The sequence below is a fragment of the Ascaphus truei genome, chromosome 1, assembly GCF_040206685.1.
Source record: "Ascaphus truei isolate aAscTru1 chromosome 1, aAscTru1.hap1, whole genome shotgun sequence".
Classification (NCBI taxonomy): domain Eukaryota; kingdom Metazoa; phylum Chordata; class Amphibia; order Anura; family Ascaphidae; genus Ascaphus; species Ascaphus truei.
The window spans coordinates 379,035,024-379,055,460 of record NC_134483.1 but is presented as its reverse complement, the minus strand read 5'-3'; positions in this window follow the sequence as shown (position 1 = coordinate 379,055,460).

Sequence of the window (20,437 nt, the reverse complement as noted above, 5' to 3'; positions counted from 1 at the left end):
CAAGTAGACGACAGTGACCCCGAATCGGAGACAATAATAAGGGCCAGTGAGCCAGAGGGCTGTGAATAGCAATTTTATCCACAAGTGGAGTTCAATCAGGATCCCATGGAAGGAACCTCTGCTGGTTCCAATGGAGACTGGTGGGCACCTCCCAAAGGAGCACCGGGTAATGGGCTTGCCCCTCAGGTACCTACACACGTGGCTTCACCAACCTGACCATTGAATCCCAGGAGTCCATGTTTTGTGCATAGTAAAGACTTTACGGAAACTGAGTACTCACATAGAGATGGGGCAAGGCCCAAGGACTATGACAGACTCTCCCCCGTAGGCGACCCTGAAGAAGAGCCTCACAGAAGTCAGCGAGATAGATGCCCTCCTACTAAGAAGGCATATGATCAGTTAGGGGCACGCCCCTATGAGTCTCAGCAGCCGGCTAAAGATAAGCTGCCTCTGTTATCAATATGTTTGCCGAGTTTTATAGCATTGTTTAAAGCCATTATGATGAGTTAAGTTGTACTGCACCGACACACTTTATTCGAGCAAATACCCAGTATGTACCTGGCAGATACCTGGAATGCGCCGCTCCTCACCTCTGACAAGCCCCGTTGCGTTTGTCTTCCCAGCCTGGGTTCATGCCTGGCTGACGGGCGGCTGATCTTTTAAATGATAATGATTAGGATTTAATAGGCTGCAATGCTTCGCGTGTCTACCAGATGGCATAAATTCATGAATTGTAATGCAGTATATATATATATATATATACTGTGCAGTATTGCAGCCAGCGGGAATAAAATGCTTCAATCCCTGCCTGGATAATACCTCAATGCACTCGGGCAGAAAACAGTCACAAACCTCAATACACCCGGGTATACCCGAATTCGTGGGACTAGCCGAGCTCAAATAAAGTGTGTCGCCAGTGTATAGTTACCCTGCATTTTTATTATATAAATTCTCTGTGGTATACGTTGTTCCCGAAGCGGGGTCGTTGGGAATTTCACCAGGGGGAGTGTTTAACCAGATCCCCTCTGGTCCCCGGTTCCTCAGCGCTTCCCCTCCCTCTCCTCTTACCTCTGGTAGCTGCTGGGACAGTCGGAGGTTCCAAAAAGTAGAAAAAAACGGCGCAGAGCCAAAAAAAGCAAACGGCAGAGTCCTGGCGGATCCCCTAACGCGTTTCATGCATGGAGCGCTTTATCAAAGCCATTGACTGCTGATTGCTTGACCAGGGGGCACGCCGGGTAACTGCATTTGCTCTGCTCCTGTAAGGAATCCACTCCTGGCTTTGACTATAGCCTTGCAGACCTCTGCAGTTGCAAGCTTCCTCTGACAATCAAGGGCACATGTGCTGCCTTTCATTGCAGATTCTGCCCTGTGCCCTATCATTGGAGAAATGCTCCCACACCCTTCCCCTGTGATTGGATCTCCGCCCTTTATAGGTTGGGCTTTGGCTCTGAATCAGAGCCGAGCATAATTCCTACCCTGGACATTACTGTCTCTGCCACAAGCCATCCTGGCTTGTCTGCTGTTGTACTAACCTCCCTAGTTCTCATCTCTAGTTCCTGTTTCCTAAGGCCTGCTGCAAGTTCCATGCAGACGCCCATTCCTGACTTCTGTGCTGAAGCGTTGGTTTTCCCGACGCTGCCCCACGGTGTACTTCAGCCAGCCTGCTGTCTCCTCCTTCTTAGACCGGCGTCATGGGCCGAGGCCACTCCTCGCGCATAGGCCACTCCCATGCTCACGCTCCTAAGCTGAAGCGGAGAACTCCTGACTACCTGTTGCCGAACTCCTGCTTGAATAACGACGATCCTGCCTTCTCCAATCCTGACCCTGCTATGTACGACTACGAACTGCGCACTCTAGATCAGTCTGCGCGGACTAAGGTTGGTGATTATATAACCCCACCTCAGCCCCGCGGTCCGGTCCCGGTTTGTGGCGAGCACAACCGTGACAGTATGCTCGGCCCCACAAAACCGGACCGCGCCGTGGGTTGGTAAATGTTTAACTGTACCTATGTCCCAGGCTGCGGACCAGTCCCTGTGTGGAAGCCCATACCTGTTTGAGAGACTGCCTCCGCCTGAGAGTGAGTTTTTGTATAAAGGTTTAACCCGTCAGGAAAGACTGGTTCGTAAAGAACTCCTTACTAGATCTCAGCAATTTAAAGAGGAAAGAAAGACTCAACAGGTCCTGTCCTCCCAAATTCCCTTGCTATTTCCACCTCAGATCGAAAGACTCTAGATCAGATTCTAGATGCCGCCCTGTGTGTTATACCAAGATTTTGACCTAATCTTAAGTGAGCGGGACCCTCTTCTCGCTGCCTACACACTTTCTAATCACAATTTCTTTTCTGCCAGCCCTGTTACTAAACCCATGGTGGTACCACCCCCTCCTAAGAATGTCCAAATCATCTCCCTGTCACTACCCACTGGGGAAGAAGCTGCCACGGTCCCTAGTCCTGAGTTAACCTCCCTGGGTTCTGTCCCTGAGGTTATTCCTGTCTTAACCCCTGCTAGTCAGGCTTATGAGTCCCCCACTGTAAATCCCTGCACTCCCCAGGTCAGTATGTCTTCCCTAGCACCAGAGAATGAACCCTGCTTGCCCTCTCTTTCTAACCCAGAATTTCTAAGCTCTGTCCCCGAGGTTATTTCTGTTTTAACCCCTGCTAGTCTGCTCTGTGAGGTTCCAATTGTTAACCCTTGTATTCCACAGACTAATGTTATGTCCCTAGGGCAAGAAGCTGAACCCCCTATGACCCCACTTTCAGAGGCTAGCTTCTCTTTTTCTGATTCTCAGGCACAGCCTGACTTAACCCTTGAGGTTTTTTCTGTATTAACCCCAGTGGGTCAGCCCTATGAGCCCCCCTTGGTAAATCCCTGTAGTCCTCTAGTTAAGGACACCGCCTTGGCCTCAGAGGATGAACCCCTTACACTACCGACACACTTTATCCTAGCAGGGCTAGTTCCGCAAGCCGGGGGATGCCCCGGCTTGCTAGCCCCACTCCCTCGGCATGCCGCGCGTCACCGATGCGCGGTCATGCGTCATCGGGTGTCAGCGCCCCCTGCACGCACGTCCAGGGCTCCCCGAGGGAGCCCTGGTGTCCCGCAATCGCGGGACGGCGGCAAGGGTTCCGGGGGAGCCGGCGGACCTGGTAGCGGTAGGGAGAGCGCCCCGATCGGAGGGCGCTCTTCCGCTGCTTTGGCGCGCGCCCGGCACCCTTCGGCGCGCGCCAGGTTACTGCTGCGGCCGAGAACGGGCAAATGCTCGAATAAACTCGGCCGCAGCAGTATGTCCCCAATTTCGGAGACAAATCTCTCTTCAGCTTCTAAGGTACTATCTGCCTTAACCCCTGTAAATCCTTGCTGCCCTCTGGCTAATGTGTCCTTCTTTGCATCAGAGAATGAACCCCCACGTCTCACAGCAGGGGTTGCACTGAATGACTTCCATAACGTTCAAGTTGCTGTGTCTTTGGATACTCCTTACTATATGTCCCCTGGCTCAGCTAAAATTCTCGGGGCTGCGCCCCCTGAACCTTTGGCAATAATACTGGCTCCAGTTAAAAGTATTCAGGAACCGTTTGTTTCCCTAAACCTGTTCGCAGAATCCCCACTCCTAGGTATTTTGCTGACCCAGTCTGTCACTCAGAGAGCTGAAATCCCTGCTTCTGAGCATAGACCCCTTTTCTTGGAATCTATAGTAGTTTCTGATGTCCCAGACACTCCTTCCCAAATACCAACTTCAGAGACCAGTACAGTTGTGGTTGCCCCCTTGTACTATCTGTGTTCTCCTCTACTCAAATCCTAGGGTTAAAGGTGAACAGTGCACATTATGCCCCTTTCCAAGTGACCCCTTCTGAGATCAGCGTATTTGCTGTTGCTCCCTTAGTACAATTACAGTCAGGTCCCTCCTTTTTGAAGGATCAGGTTTTCAAATTTAAAACTCCCTTTACCCCTGATTTTGTAAACCTGCAGTCCCCGCTCACTGTAGTTAAAAGTTCGCCAGCAGCTGCTGAGTTAAGCTCTGCCGCTACTAAATCTTCTGTTGTAGAAACAACCTTCCCTCGCTCACTTCCGTTTGTCCTATCTGTTATGCCTGTTCCCAATGTTTTTCCTCCTCTGTCTCAGAGTGTTGCTATTCCTGTCCTTCACTCTCAGTCTTTCTCCTTGGAACCGGTGACAGCTATTAACCTCCCTTCTACGGCCCTCAGGCTATCACTTCAGAGTTCAGCTTACGGCTTCTAGAGTTTCCCCAGCACTTCCTGTGTTTACCCTTGGCTTATCCCTGACTCCTGAGGTAGAGCCTGATTGCGTGCTCTCCACCTCTGCGGTAGTCTGTGAGATGCCTATCACCTTTACTAAAATTCCAGTTTTGCAAGGTATTTCTCCTATTAAGTCTGTGATACCTGCAATTCCTTTAATTGGTTCCAAGACCCCTGTCACTGAGTTTCCCATGGAGTCTGATGCCCTCACTTGGGATTCTCAGGGACCCAATTCAGAAACAAGCACAATCTCTGATCTTATTACTGTAGCTAGTTCAGTTCCTGCTGGTTCTCAATCACCCACTTCAGTGACAAGCAAGATGTCCCTTGTTTCTATTGGAAAGTCTACCACAGTTTCTTTCACGGATCATGTCACAGCCTCCGGAATGATTAAAGATGACTTAAGGCTCCTCACGGCTGAGAATGGCCTTTTTTGTTCTAAGCCCCCTGTAACTTCACGCTTTGCCCTAAAGTCTGGGATGTCCACACCGCTAATAATACTGTTTCACGCTGACTTGCCCACAGTATTCAGAGTATCCGCTACTGACTGCATGTCTGCTACCACGAACTCAGGGGTATCGCACTTGGAACTTTCGGCAATACCCGCTGCGTCCCTTTTTTCGAAAGCTCCTGTGTACAAGATGGACTTATATTTCACTGTATTTTCCACAATACTTGGGGTATTTACTATTGACTGTCCTGTCGCAAAACTAGGGTTACCTCTCAGGAAGGTGCCTGGAGCTACCGATGTTAAGAACCCTATGTTTAAAACAGTCATATTACGCATTGCTTCTCCCACAGTATCATGCGAGACCTGGGTACTTGGGACTTCCACTCCTGAGCCAAGCTCTAGTTCTCGGTGCTCTCTCTCTGTGTTGGGGGTACCCAGCTTCAACCTCAAGACTTCTATTTCTAAGGCTGATGCACCGCTTACCCGGCTTCCTGTTTTTTTTGGGGATAATATCTGTTTCCTCACCCCTCAAACAGACTCCTTACTCGCAGGTCTCTGTGCGGTGCCTAAGGTGCCCTTTCAGGATGGCATTTGGCCTTTCTCTAAAATGAAGACACCCTTACTGGACCTTGTCGCTTTACCTGAAGCGTCCGTCCCTGTTCTCTACGGGTCCCCTACTGTTCCCTTGACGCTTACTATGCCCTTCGCCAAGGCCATAACTTTGGATTTTATTCTCTCTAAAGATCACAGACCAAAGGAGGCTGACCCTTCTTAAACTACCAGTACCACAACCAAGAATTGCGTATACACTGCTATAGACTCTCTCGAATTGCTTGGGATAGCAACCCTGCTTTGTATCAAAAGTACCGCATCTATAGTTTGCAGTGAACCCTCCCTCCCCTCACTAATCACACCCGGAATTCCTTGGAAGCTAAAGACTCTTGCAACTTCCTTCGTGCTGATTCCACCAAAGCCATTGCCTTCTCTGAAGGTCCCTCTGCCATTTATGTCCGTCAATCGGTGTCCTGTGTCCCGTACTCTTGGGCTATTACTATGCACTGGACACCTGGTTGCTGCCCTTCTGATGTCCCTATTCCGGAGTCCCCTGGTCCCATTGCCCATGTACCAAGAACCACAGTGCCACCTGTGTCTTTTGCTGCACTCGCCAATGTACATCTGGATTTTGGACCTAATTCTGACCTGAGACACTTCAGGAACAACTCAATGTCTCCCAGACCTATGGATGGTCCTGTCCACCCAGGCTTCTCACCCAGAGGTGGGGGTACAGTAAGGAATCCCAACAAACCGTGGGCTTTCAATGCCACCTCTCGCCTAAGGAGGTTTAGAAACAACTCCATGTGCGCATTCGTGAGACGAGCCCGGCGGCCATTAGGAGGATTGCGCATGCACAGTGTGGAGATAGAGGTGACTATTAGGAAATAGCGCTGCATGGGGAAGTACAAGTCCAAGCAGCCTCAGGGGCACCCATCACATCGGGGTGATATTGGGGAATACAGCCAATAGGGCTGCCAGGATCTCAGCAAACACACTGATACACTTGGCGCGCTCAGGAGGGACCACACCAGTCTGCAGAGGGAGCTGAAGCTGAGAGGTAGGTCCAGGGAGCTGTGCTTCTTTGGACTAGGCATAGCTTAACCCCTAAGGACATTGCCCTCACTAGCCTCTGTAGGGGTAGGGACACAGCAGGACTCTACGCAGCAGAAGCGGCCTGTGGTTTGGGATGAGACCGCCACTACCTACAGAGACTCTTAAACGTGGGACCCTCCTACCGGAGTCCATCCAACGCGGAGGCGGATCTTCGTTGGAACAGACTGATCGGTTGCCAACTACTACCCAGTGGCACCCGGGGGCATGAGTGCCCGGGAAGGTATCCTCATAAGTGCACCAGCATTCACGTGGGCAGCGCTGTCACACTTGGGGGTGGGAAGGCCTTTGTGGGTCTGGACACTGGGACACTGGAGCACCAAAATACTGTGGGGATATTCCGCGGGTCGGTATACATATATATCTATTGCTGTTCCGGTTATTGTCAATGTTTATTATCGCCCAGTATATACTGTTCCCCATACTCTGTGTGTGTATTACTGGGCCTTTTGTCTTGGGAGGGGCTATCCTACTATGTGAGGATCCTTCTCAGGTGGAGGCGCTGTTCAGTAGATATCCATACACCCCAGGCTCCCCAGTGGCGGAGGATCAGCCACACAGGTATAGCAGCACATGTAGTCGCCCTGACACAGGGGGAAAGGGGCTACATTTGAATATTGTACTTTCTTCATTTGATGATCCTCCTCAGAAAGGTTCTGACGTTTCTAAGGGTTTGGAAGCTACTGTATACTGTAATAGAAGTAAAAAATAGGGATTAGGCGAGATGACACAGACAATGAATGGTAGAAAATTAGACAAATAGACAAAAGGAGACAAATGTCCCTACTAAATATGATGAAAATTGGGGTAATGCGCAAAAAGTGCTCTTGGTACAGTATGTTAGTTATATATTAATGGAAGTTAATGAATTGTTAACTGTGTGTAGCCCATGTGTCACCATACTGAAGCGGGGGAAACAAGAGATTTTGTATATTGGTGGCAGTCTGAGATTGTACCATGTCAAAACACACAGTAAATCAGAAAGTCTACTGACATGTAAATAGATTTCCGGTTACCTCATACATCAATATCATATTTGCCTACGTGAAGGTATACTTTTATGTGTCAAACATTTCTATTATAATCTCATTCTTACTTGATATGCCACTTCTTGCAAATCCATAGAAACATGTATAAACAAAAATAATATTTAATTCCAAAGAATCTTCAAAATACAGATATTTTCATTTTAACACTGGGGTGAGACTGTGTTTTAAATATTAAATGCTCCAAATTTATTTTTATAAGTTTTATTTTTCCACCTTCTCGACACCTTTGATACTTGTCTTAGATATTTTTCTGCTTCAGTAATAATTTTGTTTTTTGAGGGTCAATGAATTTAGTGAAATACACGATGTACAATTCTCATAAGTGAAATCTTTTCACATTTCAGTAGTTGATGGCAGGGTCAGAGAGAGTTCTCATATGAAATATTTATGTAACATCTCAGTAATCTGACCAGTATGTGGGAAAATCACATTATTTCTTAGACCATTTAAACATCAAAAATGTTCGTGCTGAAATGATTAATCATTCAAAAAAATGTTACTGAAAAAGTGTCTGGGTAGTGCACTTAGATGTATTTTAGCAGACTGTAATAATTTGAAAATCTGAAGTGTAATTGTGAATCAGATATGTCAATTATTATGTTTTCTGTGATGTTATCAATATATGCAGATGTATACTTTAATTATTTGAGATTTTTCAGAGTTAGACACAGATCAGAATCTGTTTCAATAAAAAATATACCGTTTTACTGAGAGTAAGACACTAACAATTGCTGTAGTACGTACAGTACAAAGACATTCATTAGCAATAAGTTTAAAAGGTATCAAGGGGGAAAACAGTTCAAAAGTGTCAATTCAGTAATCCAATGAAAATTTAAATAAAGGTAACACGGGACCCACAATATTGTGCTCGTTATTTTGATAAACCCTGTCTCCTTTAAGACTCACATTTCCCCATTCTCTTGCTCTTGTCGAATCAATATTTATTTTCAAAATCATTTCTTGTGTTACTCATTAACTATACCTTCTGAAGCATAACAAAATATACATTTGGGAATACTGAACGGTAGATACTATAAGTTCAGTTAAATCTGTGCTACTAATGTGATGTAACTTCTGTTAGTTTCCCTGTCTTTAAAGTAAAATCTACAAAGCTAAATAAATGCAAAAACAATGGCGGTTAGAGCCCTCATTTGCATATGGCTTAACAGTGTTAGCCAGCTAACTGGCTGTAATACCAACTCATGTTAGCCATATGCTAAGGAAGATGCCAGTTATATATTGCAATGCAATATATACCTGTCATCTGCTTTCCTAATAAAAAATATGTTTATTGTCCCCTTGGAAGCCATACTGTAGTACAGCACAGTACATTATGCATGACTTCATGGCCACTAAGGTAACCAATAGGTTAATACACATAGTGTACCCTAACTACCATACTATCCAGTGTATAGATTTTGCTAGACTTACTGTCCTTGTGGCTGCATATCCACTATGACAAACAAAGGGTTAAACACACTGTACCCCCTTCCCCCCCAGGCAGTCTAATATTCCTCCATGGACAGCTACAGTACCTCCATAACCCACTTCCTTTACAACAACAAACCTACCCCCCCCTATTAAAGACAAACCTACTCCTCCCACTAATAGCCCTATTAGCAAAATTTGACTAATAAGGATTTTGACCATTGAAAAGCATTAAAACATACAGGTGAAATCTTACCTTGAATTGAGGCAATCCCATAATACAAAAACAAACCTGATTGGTTGATGTACTATGTCATGTCTACCCTTCTGTGATGTACCAGGCCCTATATAAGGCTTGGAACACAATCATTTTCTATCATTCCTTAGCTTCCATCCACCACACTTCTACCCATTTGCTTCCTCAGTGTCAATACAAAATGATCAAACGTATTGTGAGCGATCCTCTGATATTAGATACCAGATGCTGAGTGAAATTGCAACTAAATTCACACAATGAGGTTAACCAGACTATCTATTACAGGGAGAGAGAACTACTGTATGGTAAATGGTATGACTCATTCTAATCTTATAGCCCCTTATAGTGAGAAGTTACAGGATACTAGAATTCCATTTGTAAAATGTAGGGGCAGTTATCCATAAACACTGGCGTATGCAGCGGGGAGATAAGGAACAGGGTAGTGTGTTTTTGACACTTCCATTACTATTACAGTATATTGGAGAGGTCTGAATTTGTGGGATAAATTAGTACCAGCAGATATTGGTTCTTGTAAAAAAAAAAAAAAAAACAACTTCAGTTCTCTATTTCTGTGCACTCCCACAGTTTGCACTTTCCAATTTTTAAAGTTGGGTCCAGAATGGGAATGTTACCAAGGGCAACCCATCACATACCCTAAACGGGTGAAGTATTTCAAAGCAAAGATTAATTCACATACCATCATGAATGGGTAATATATCTTATAAAGTCCCATGTTGGCTTACGTGTGTCAGAGAGACGGAAAAAAATAAAACACCATATATTTGACTGCACAAATAAACAATGAGGTGTTGGAACATAGAAGTTCTGGGGGCTGCACATTTTCAACAAACTGGGCAAGTCGTGAGCAATTTATGATAACAGGTAATAGACAGGGGATACTGGGTGCAACCCACCTCCCCCCGCAGAAGGGGTGGTGATTGTGGATGTAGCCGAGCCCCCTCTTACCTCCGGTGCAGGGGACGGGGGATCTGCTGGACTACTGGGTGCCACCAGGTGGGGGCAGCCATCTTGTGTGCTGCACATACACAGAACACTAGCGGCACATGTGCAGTCCCATAGTTGCGGCGGCCATCTTGAAACGACTCTGAAAGATATTACAGCGGGGCTACAAGTCCCAGGAGCCTTTGGGGTAGAGAAACTCATGTGAGCCATCCTAGCCAATAGGGCTGAAGCAGAGAAGCAGATCAGGATATAGTTTGGCGCGCAAACGGACCATGTCAGTCGGACAAAGGGAGTCAGCAGAGCAGGTAGGTGCTTCCCTGGACAAAGCCTAGTACTGCCCCTTAGCCCCAGCTGGGCCCTAAGTCCCCTCAGTTCAGTATTGTAGGGAAGGCTCCAGATAGGGACACTCCCCTTAATATTGCTGTAGTGACAGAGGTGAGGTACTGGTGACCGGACAGCCACGCGGTGCCCTGCGGCCTAGGACCAGGCCCAGGGCCCTAAAGACATTATGGGAGATACTCCTTCTGGAGCTCCCCCACAAGGCAGATCAGGACCGTAAGGAGAGAGTGGATTATTGGAGGCCCCATGTTGTGGGACCAGACTGATCCTTTGCTCAACAGCGGTACCTGGGTACATGAGTGCCCAGAGAGGTATTAAGGGCACCAACGGTCCACAGGGGTAGCACTACCTCACACTTGGGTGGGACTGACATTGGGAAGGACACCAGGGTTATTGGTGCCACCGCACCCTCAGTACATTGGGGGACTCAGTCTTGGTTGGGAGTGTCATTGTATTATATTCTATCGTATTGTTTTTGATATGAGTCAGTAAACAGTTGTTATATACATGTGTGTGTATTGTGTAATACTGTATTAGTTCCTGTGAGGGGATATTCCACCAACCCTGGGATCCCTCATAGGTGGAGGCGCTGTACTGAAGTATTAAAGCTCACCCCAGGCTCCCAGTAGCAGAGGATTAGGCCTTTTGTGAGCAATTAGGAAACAGCACGCTTAGTCCCCTTAGTCTTAGGGAAAGGGGGCTACATGTAAAACACCTAAAACAAAAGGAGACCCAATAGATTGAGAGGTTGGGCAAGAAGTCCACTAAAGGACATAATAGATAATATTACCTCTTGGTGTTCTTGTAGGAATTATTTATTATTTATTTAGCCTAACAGTGGGAATGGATGTTTATTATATGCCTTACATTGTTACTCTTACCTTAGTTTGACTACTCTTCTTCTTTTTATGTTCCCTTCTTTCCAGCTTCTGGCTGACCCTGCATGGAGAACATTTGCTAGGGGCAATCAGGGGCAGGTGATCGTCATGGTCACCTAATCAACATGCGCTTCTCCACGCCTATTTCCCTGCAATTTGGAGTTGTTGCGCGCCTAAAGCTTGAAAACCCAACCCCCAGATTTGCCAAGGCCTCATACCACCCCCCCTCCCCACTCCCCCCTCCGTGACTCTGGTATGGCACCGCTTGTCCCATCGCACAGCCGCCTGTCCCACCATACTGCCACCTTTCCCACCGTACCACTGAGCCGCATGTCCCACCGCACCACTGAGCAGCCTATCCCACCAAACCACCTGTCCCACCGTGCCGCCTATCCCACTGCACCGGGCCGCCTGTCCCCCTGGAAGATGGAACGGGGGGGAAGGTAAGCGGCGGTTCTTAAATTTTTACATTTTCTCCTTTTCTAGTCTTCTTGGGCACCACCACATAGCAGAAGGGAGGGAGGGGTGCTCTAGAGCAGCGGGTGCTGGTACATGCAGTTCCTCTCTTGGCTACCCAGTCAGTCACCCAGTCACCCATACACCCAGTCACCAACTCAGTCACCCACCCAGTCATCCACCGACCCAGTCATTCACCGACCCAATCACCCACCCACCCACCCAGTCATTCAGACAACCACACAGTCAGTAAGTCAGCCACCCAGTCACCCAGTCAGTCAATCACCCAGTCAATCACCCACCCAGTCAGTCACCCACCCAGTCAGTCTGTCAGTCTGTCACCCACCAAATCAGTCACCCACCCACCCAGTTAGTCACTCACCCAGTCAATCACCCAGACAGTCAGTCACCAGCCCAGTCACCCACCCAGTCGCACACTCGCACACTGTCCCACACTCACACACTGTCCCACACTCGCACACTGTCCCACAGTCTCGCACACTGTCCACACTCTCGCACACTGTCCCACACTCTCGCACACTCTACCACACTCATGCACACTGTCCCACACTCACGCACACTAATCCACACTTACGCACACTGTTCATACTAACACACACTGTCCCAAACTCATATACACTGTCCCACACTCACGCAAACTAGTCATTAACATATTGCTTTTTTTTCTAGATTAGTGAGGTCATCCGATATTTACACAAACATGCGTAACTATGTAACAAGGAGTAATTATAGTAAAGTATAAATGTAATACAATAAATAAACTGTTATCAAAAACGAATGTTGGTATTAGTTCTTATTAGGAATGTATTCCAGTTTTTAAGTGGGTGGGACTAGGGGTGGGGATAGGGGAGGGGCTAGGTGGCGAGTAGCTTTTTTGGTTGGGCGAGTAGCTTTTTAGCTAATTTGTCAAGCCCGGTATATATATATATAAACACAAACAAAAGAAGCGCCAATATAAATTGTAAAAATGAAAACGGTGACTAAATGTAATGAATTTTAATGAACAAATATAAATGATAATAATGATTCTAAATGTGTTAATAAACAATCAAATGTGTCAGTAATAAAGTGAACAGTGAAACAATTTGCAAAAAAAAACTTAAATGAAAATTAAATAGTGCTATAAAATTCAACATAACAAATTGAAATTCCATTGTTAACGATGCTCCAAAAATGACCAAATAATAGGGGAGAAGGAAAGAAAGATGTCCTCTGGGGCGATATTCAAAATAACTGTATAAGCAGGAGACTTAGGAAGCTTTCAGGGAGAACCATAGCTCAGCAACATCTAAAAAAGAAAAGAAGAACATGCAGGCTCCATAGCACATAAAAATCTGACAATTTAATAATAAAATAAGAGTAACCGAATGCACTCACAAACAACGAAGAGTTAAAAGTATTTGTGTGTGATGTAAATACCAAGCAGCAACATCTGGACATCAAAGGACTTCTCCACAGGTAAACCAGGGGAGCGTCCAAGTGCAGACACAGCGGATATGAGGGTCCCAAGACACAAACTGCAGAGTTAATCCTCTTGGGGGTGTAGAAATGGCCCTACCTCCACTGCATGAAAAGGCTAGGCAAAAAACAGTATAAGAGAGAGTCCTGGTTTCGCAAATCAGGGGAGCTCCTCTCTTGGATACCGACAGCGGGACAACCACTCACAATCTCTCACAATTAATCGCAGTAGTACTTAGTGTAATGACGTCAGTGTCTCATAGACGAAACTCTACGTACTGTAGCAGACAACATTGTGTATTCATTGCATACACGTGAAAAAGGGGTGTCGGTAATGCTACTGCACCCCCAGGCAGGCACCAGCAAAAGCAATCATTTCTGTTACATCTATACTTCATAATAATTTTATGGAGTCTGTGTGGATCCCTACAAATATGTGGGAAGTCACATCATCATTGTATATGTAGCCAGGTCCCCCAGTCCCTCCCTTACCTCCTTTGTGGGAGCAGAACAGGGGGATGCTACAGCGGCGCATGCAGGGAGTGTTGCGGCAGGTGGGCTGGCAATCTGGTTTCCGGAGCTCCGTGGCAGGGCGACGGTAAGGGCGCCACAAACTTGGATTGGCCACACATGTCCATAGATCACTTGTGCATGCGCAGTACGGTCGCTAGTGGCGGTCATTAGAGAGCCTGGCTCTGCGCAGGAACTACATGTCCCATTAGCCTCTGGGGCTACTATCACATGGCACAGCACAGTCAATAGGGCTGATACAATCATGGCCAGCTTAGAGATACATTTGGCGCGCTTCAGAGGGATCACGTCAGTTGGGAGCAGGACAGAGAAGGGTGAGGTAGTGTCTCAGGTGCCAGTGGCCCTGAGACTAGGCCTAGATTCCTCCCCAGGTCCAAGCTAGGCCCTGACTCACAAAAGATTGTGGTTGCTTCAGGGAAGCCCCTATAGAAGGTAGGGATGCTTACCCATTACTTTATAGTGCCAGGGACACAGTGAAGACGCTGCACGGTGACTTATGGCCTGTGGTCTGGGACCAGACCACCATCTATACTGAGAGACTCTTAAAGGTGAGACACTCCAACGAGAGTTCACCTCACGCAGAGGCGGACGTCTTCATTGGATCAGACAGATCCTTTTATCAGCCAGTGGTTCCAAGGTGCTGGAGCGCCCGGGAAGGTATCATCCTCTGCAAGTGCACCAACTGCCACACACACACTTTGTGGGTAGCGCTACTCCACACATTTTGGGGTGGGCTTGGCTCTGTGAACACTGGGTGGTTAGGTGCCCAGTGCACCTCAGTACTTTGGGGGAACCTCACCAAGGTGTGGAGAAGGTAGTGGTTGGACAGTAGGGCACTGTGTGGGTACGGCCATGTGAGGCCTGTATAGTATTTCGTTATTAGTTCTGTGTTACAAGTAAAGATAAGCTTTTATATCACTGTGTGTATATTTATTCTTTGCTGTGTAATTCCTGGGAATGGGTTAACCAATTGTGCTTGGATCCCTCCCAGGTGGAGGGGCTGTCATGATGTATGGCATGACCACCACACGTAGTTCCCTTAGACATGGGGGAAAGGGGGCTACATACAGTATATTTCAGAATCTCCCTTCTACAAAAGTAAGGCAAAACTGGTAACACTGCTCCAGACTAATTGGAGCAGAAAATCAAATGACTTCGTACGGAACTATTTTTGCAGCCAATATACTTTAAAAGAATGAAAGAGTGCGATCTTGTATTTACTTAAGGGGAGAACTTTCATATGTGTTTTGGTTTAAAAATGAGTTGAGTTTGGTTGTGTTTTGTTTTTGATGGAACTAAATTGGTTTTAGTTGTGATTTTCAAACAAAGACATACTTTAAAAAACAAGGAACAAAAATTTAATTTCTGCAACATTATAAAACTTCAAAGTTTTTCACAAAAGTTTGCTAGTTTTGTTCATTCATAAACTCACAAGTTTGAACGGTTCATTACAAAAATTAATACATTGGTAAGCTTTTCATAGATTTTGCTACAAATGCTTTCTAAAATTGGACTTAAGCTACCTGGGTTAAATAGTAAGCACACACAAAAGACAGGGCAAACATGGATTCCCTGAAAAGGAGGCAATTCCTCTTGGGGAAACTACATTTAAAAGGTAAATATCTGGAAGCAGGTAGTAATAGAAAGAGGGTGGTAAAGTGCCTGCCTGAAGCTAGAGGTCATAGGGATATACTTTATTGTTCTCCTAGGGACTAATGAAATGGTGAGAATAAAGAACAAATTTAGGGAGTTGGGGACAGCTTTTTGGCTGGTAGCATTCTCTTTGATTTTTTCATAGGTGTTGTCATGGGGTGAGGGGTGAGAGAGGAGGCAGGACTCTTCGCACCACAGACTTTAATGAATGGTTGAGGATGTGGTGTAAAGAGAAAGGATATGATTTTATTGGAGATAGCTGTTTTATCTAGTTGGATATGGGTCTAAATTAAAGAGATGACCTGCACCCATATTGGAGAGGATCTAGGGTACTCAGTTATTGCTGTAGTTCAGATGTTTTATTAGCAAGTATTTAAACTAGCTGAGAGTGGCAGTGAAAGGAGTTAGGATAAATCCAACTCACCTCCTCCCCCATGGCTCTACTCATAATGACATCATAAACCCTAAGAAATGAGAGAAAATGCTTTCTCGATGGTGTCTTGGCACCTCGCGTTACTCTCTATATGACTCACACCTTCCAGAGGTACAGCTGTTAAGGCATACAAGTGGTTTAGCTGCCCTCCGTAACCCCTGGGTGGTCCAAACTACTCCACCTATACCCATAACCCACCCCCTACCCTTACCCCCCAAAAAACTACCCCCCAGAAGACTAAGAGAAATAGCCTATTAACCAAATGTGGCTAATAGTGCTTTTGTCCATTAAAAAGCATTGAAACATACATTTACGATAAATACACTTATTAGCTTCACACTTCACACTTATTAGCTGCAAGTTAAGTACTGAACACTTTAAATTCCATGGGGCTTAGTTTATACACCGGATGTAAACTAGAGGTACAGTACTTTATGCAGCTAATAAGGGGGTGTTAACCCCAGTGGTGTCTAACAACAATATGATTTCATTTTGTCATTGAGAGAGGGGGGATTAGGCCAAACTATTGACTGTTTTATGCAAACTTGACAATAAACTTGGACACCTCCCCCCCTCCCACGTATCCTGTGAAAGAAAGAAAATGTAATATATTTTTTTTCTCGAGAAGGCAAAATAATTGCGGGGTTTAAGCAAAACCTTTTGTGATGAATAGTTTTCATATTTAAACAAATGTAACATTTTTAAAATCAACACATTTTTATTTCTCAATGATATTGCATATTGCAGTATACTTTGACTTAGCATGTGCAATTTATGCTCAATTAGAAACCCTGAAAAATAAAAAAAATATGAATAATTTTAGGGAGGGCTTGGCGTGCTATTCATACTGTTTACACAAATATTTCACACACCCATACGGTCACTGGCAGTGATAACTTCTGTTAATTTATCAAACTGTTGTGACTGTTTTTTTTAAATTTTTCACGCTCATCCGTTCAGTACACCAAGACAGACCAATTGAGTTGCACCTCCTCTCCCCCCCCCCAACAAAGCCAAGCCAAAGTGCTGACACAGAAAGTTTAATGCTTTGGCTGTTGGTTGAGAAATTTTACTTTGTGGTTCCACACGCATGTGCATGGCACACAAGTCCTGCATTGAAAATTAGCGTAGAAAGCCTTCACTACCACTAGGAGATCGAAGTCCGGAAAAAAAAATATTCCTCAAGAAGGAAAGAATAATTGCGATGTTTAAACAAAACCTTATGTGATGCATAGTTTTCATATTTAAACAAATATAAAAAAATTTAAATCACCACATTTTATTTCTCAATGATATGGCATATTGAGGTATACTTTGACTTGCATGTGCAATTTATGCCAGATAAGAAACCCCCAAAAATAAAAAAAATATGAATTATTTTTTTGGGGGGATTTCTATTTAATACCAAACATACTCAAACTTTGGTAGGCTTGGTGTGCTATTCATACTGTTTACAGAAATATTACACACACACACACACACACACACACACACACACACACACACACACACACACACACACACACACAGTTTCATGTACTGTAGTGAAACTTTTAGTACATTTTTAAACAGTTCTAACAGTTTTTTTTCCCTCCTTCCATCTGGTTCTCCCAGTAGCCAAACTACTGTAGATGCATCATTGGGCAGCAGCAGCAGGAGCAGCAGCAGAAGCAGCAGCAGCAGCAGCACCTCAGCACATCCACCTCTCTGCTATAAACAAGCAGCTCCCGCGTGGACACAGACATTTCTCAATGAAACTGTTCATGCTTTGGCTGTTGCTTGAGAAATTTAACTTTGTGGTTTCACACGTATGCACATGGTACACAAGTCCTGCATTGAGAATTAGCATAGAAAGTTTTCACTACCAATAAGACATGTACTGTAAGTCGGGAAAAAAATTGTATATTTTTTTTCTCGAGAAGGATAAAATAATTGTGGAATTAAACAAAACCTTATGTGATGCATTGTTTTCATATTTAAACAAATGTAACATTTTTAAAATCACCACTTTTTTATTTTTCAATGATATTGCATATTGCAGTATACTGTGGCTTAGCATGTGCATTTTATGCCGGAAAAGAAATCCTGAAAAATAAAAAAATATATAAATAATTTTACCAACATTCTCATCCTTTGGTAGGCTTGGTGTGCTATTCATTCTGTTTACAGAAATATTCCACACATGGTCTCTGGCAGTGATTTTTTTTAAATTAATTTAACAAACAATTTTAACAGTTGACAACAATAATACATTTCACGCTTATTAGCTGCAAATTAAGTACTGCACACTTTTAATTCCATGGGGCTTAGCTGATTCACCAGGTGTAAACGACAGCGACAGTACTGTATGCAGCTAATAAGGAGATGTTAACCCTAGGGGGTGTCTAACAGCAATCTGATTTCCTTTTGTCACTGAGAGAGGGCAGGATTAGGCCTAACTATTGACTGTTATTATGCAAACTGGACAATAAGCTTAGACATTCTCACCCCCCCCTCCCTCCCAGGTGTACTGTCTCATGTGAAAGAAAACAAATAACTGCAGGGTTAGTGTATTGAAGGTCTTGACTGATTAACTGTATTAACATCTACACAAAACGAATAAACAGTTATTTACCTGTAATAAAGAATACAGTTTTCTAATAGTAGGTAATACACAGATGTCGAATATACATGTAAATACATATATAAAAGATAAAAAGGTGAGAATTAGCGCAGACATGAAATGACAACGTAAGATTAACTTTACTGTAAGGCTAACAAAAACTACACACTGAGACAGAAAACCTTTACTGTACTGTAAAGTACATAGCGTCAACCTACCATCTGCTTCCTGTCAGTACCATACTTTCCTGTACTGTACCTTAATACATGCCGGTCGCATTCCCATGATGCTCTAAGAAACGGGCAAAACGCTGCTAATATAGTAATGTAGTTGTTGCATCTTTGTACATTGAATATGTCTCTCCAGGATCTTTTTATTCCTTTTAATGTTCCTCGTTATTGGATGGTTTCACAAGATTTCTTAGATGATCCTTCAGCGCATGCCATACCAGTTCTATAAGGTTCAAATCAGTTGATCTGGAATGGTAGGGGAAAAAATGGTGAATTGATAGAAATTATCAATACAGTTTAAAACAACAAGAAACAGTTACACTGCATCACTTACTCGGGTGGGGTTTTGGCACAGTTGATACTGCTAGCAAGAATACAGGCAAAAGAGGCGGTATGTTTTGGGTCATTGTCCTGGAAGAACTAGTGACCACCAGATGGGAAATCATGTCTGTTGTATTTAAATACGGGTGACAATTTGCTCTTGTAAAAACACTTTATCCATGATTTCTGGACCAAGAGAAGAAAAAAGAATTCAAATACTTTACATTATGGTACAGAATTCACTAGTACAGTGCATAACACTACAGCATGTGACTTTGAGCATTACTGTACCTTCAAATATTGCTATGCATTATGGTCCACATCTAGAGATAGCACCCCACACATGCATCTTCAGTGGGTGCTTGGGCCGCGGCTTCAGGGATAGGTGGTTTTTTTTGCGGAAGGCAAAAGTGGCAAATCTCTCTAGAGCTACAGTTGTCTCATCAGAAAATATAACATCCTGAAAAGTTTTGCCACTTTTGATCCATGCCCGTGCTTGGTCCACTATTTTAATCTTGTTGGGCTCTCTTATCATAGGATAAGCTCTGTAATGACAAAGAAGAATTTTACAGGTACTGTACAGTAAAACCATACTTTTGCATACAACACTTTACCTGTACTGTACAATGCTGTACTGCACTGCACTACATTAATCATAAACCATGTTTGTCACTCTAGGAGCTACAGTACACCACAGTAGGTGGTATCAAAGTAGCTCTTTACAGTGCTGAAACAAGCAGCACTCTTTTATATATCTTGTATTCTCATGCTGAGATCCTTTGAAATAACTTTCCTTGGCATTGCTGATTTAGAAAAGAAATCGAACAATGTAATCGATGTGTATTCGATGTACATTCGATTCGATGTACAACTATTCCATGTGCAATTAGTCAACAGAAGTAATGGTGTATTTATCATGTACCTTCACAAGTATAAACCCACACTTCACACCTGTAGCTCAGGGTCATGCCCATGAACAAATGCCCTCAGGGACACTGTACATAAAAGGTGACACCAATTGCATAGCCTCCCACATGTTGATCTCTATCTGAACGAACTCTTGTACAAATACTGTATTGTGCATTATTCCATCTTCTTGCATGGATCAATCCCGATTCTACAGACGCAAAAACCTCCTTGCAACTGCTGTCCTGATCACGAGAAAGCGAACAGCAGCAACTGTTGCCAAGCCAAAGCCAAAGGTGCCTAAAAAAATGTACTGAAGGCTCGAAAGGCACCCAAGGCAAAGAACCCTGGCCTTTTCTACATAAACCGAACAGAATGAGGGGAAAAGGGGAGGTGGAGGGGGAAGGGATACCCTCGCTACTGCTTGCTGGATGAGGCTTATGGAGGTGCTGCTATCAGGGGTAAGGTAAATAGGAGTAAACAGGGAGAAATAGAACCCCAAGGAGAGCACTCAGCCAATATGTTAAAGCCTAATGTAACAAAAACCT